Here is a 1501-nt window from a genome sequence, read left to right on the forward strand (position 1 = left end):
GGATAGCTTGCTTCAGACACCTCTTATAGCATCACAGAGTAACCAAAGGACTCAGAAGAGCAATCAGGGAAACTAAGTGAAAGATGGGTCAAGGCAGAGAATACTAACCTCGAGTGCTAAAGATTCCTAGAGGATCAGTGAAAAGAGGCTATCGGAGGCCACCACCTCTGCCGAGGGTGAAAAGAGGCTATAGGAGGCCACCACCTCTGCCGGGGGGCCGCGGGACCCTCGCCAGAAAACCATGTTTCACAACCAGTATGACAATGACATCATTGTTTGGAGCCCTCAGGGCAGGATTCATTAAATTGAATATGCAATGGAAGCTGTCAAACAAGGTTCAGCCACAGTTGGTCTGAAAGCAAAAACCCATGCAGTGTTGGTTGCATTGAAGAGAGCACACAGTCAGAGCTTGCAGCTCATCAGAAGAAAATTCTTCATGTTGATAACCATATTAGTATCTCAGTTGCGGGACTTACTGCTGATGCTAGACTGTTATGTAATTTTATGCACCAGGAGTGTTTGGATTCCAGATTTGTATTTGACAGACCTCTTCCTGTGTCTCATCTTGTATCTCTAATTGGAAGCAAGACCCAGATACCAACACAACGGTATGGCCGGAGACCATATAGTGTTGGACTGCTTATTGCTGGTTATGATGATATGGGCCCTCACATTTTCCAAACCTGTCCATCTGCCAACTATTTTGACTGTAGAGCCATATCCATTGGAGCCTGTTCTCAATCAGCTCATACTTACTTGGAGAGACATATGTCTGGGTTTATGGAGTGCAATTTGAATGAACTGGTTAAACATGTTCTGCATGCCTTACGAGAGATACTTCCTGCAGAACAGGACCTAACTACAAAGAATGTTTCCATTGGAATTGTTGGTAAAGACTTGGAGTTTACGATTTATGATGATGATGATGTATCTCCAATCCTGGAAGGTCTTGAAGAAAGACCACAGAGAAAGGAACAGCCTGCTCAACCTGGTGATGAACCTGCAGAAAAGGCTGATGGAGCATTAAATCACAAACTAGTCTATATGTGTATTATCAAATATGTAAGAATGCAGGAGCCCTTACTGATGACAGTAATCTATACTTTGAACCAAATGATGCAGTGTGGTCTTCTGGTATGTTTTAGGAATCGGTCCAGATGTGTTCTTCCCAAGTAACTTGTCTGAACCATATAATGGTGTGCATTTTTCTTTGAGAGGGTCCATATAATCATTTTCTAGAAAGTATAGTTATCTATACTAATGTTTTTATATGAAGAACATAGTGTCTTTGTGGTTTTAAAGACAACTGTGAAATAAAATTGTTTCACCTGCCTGAAAAAAAAAAAGGCTATAAGAGTAGCAGAGGATATAGAATAGAGATTAGGCAGAGAGACAGAGGGGACCCGACATACATCCCCTGTCTCCCTATTCTGTGCTTTCAGATTACAATATTTTGTCTGAGAAGTCCTCATGACAAAAGATTTTCTCCCAAAACAACTAG

General features: G+C 41.7%; 1 pseudogene; it reads left to right on the top strand.

The window, feature by feature from the left end:
• Window positions 1-241: 241 nt before the first annotated feature.
• Window positions 242-1176, top strand: LOC129523195 (proteasome subunit alpha type-1-like; annotated as a pseudogene).
• The last annotated feature ends 325 nt before the right edge of the window (window positions 1177-1501 follow it).

The sequence above is a fragment of the Nyctereutes procyonoides genome, unplaced genomic scaffold (genome assembly GCF_905146905.1).
Source record: "Nyctereutes procyonoides isolate TBG_1078 unplaced genomic scaffold, NYPRO_anot_genome, whole genome shotgun sequence".
NCBI lineage: Eukaryota > Metazoa > Chordata > Mammalia > Carnivora > Canidae > Nyctereutes > Nyctereutes procyonoides.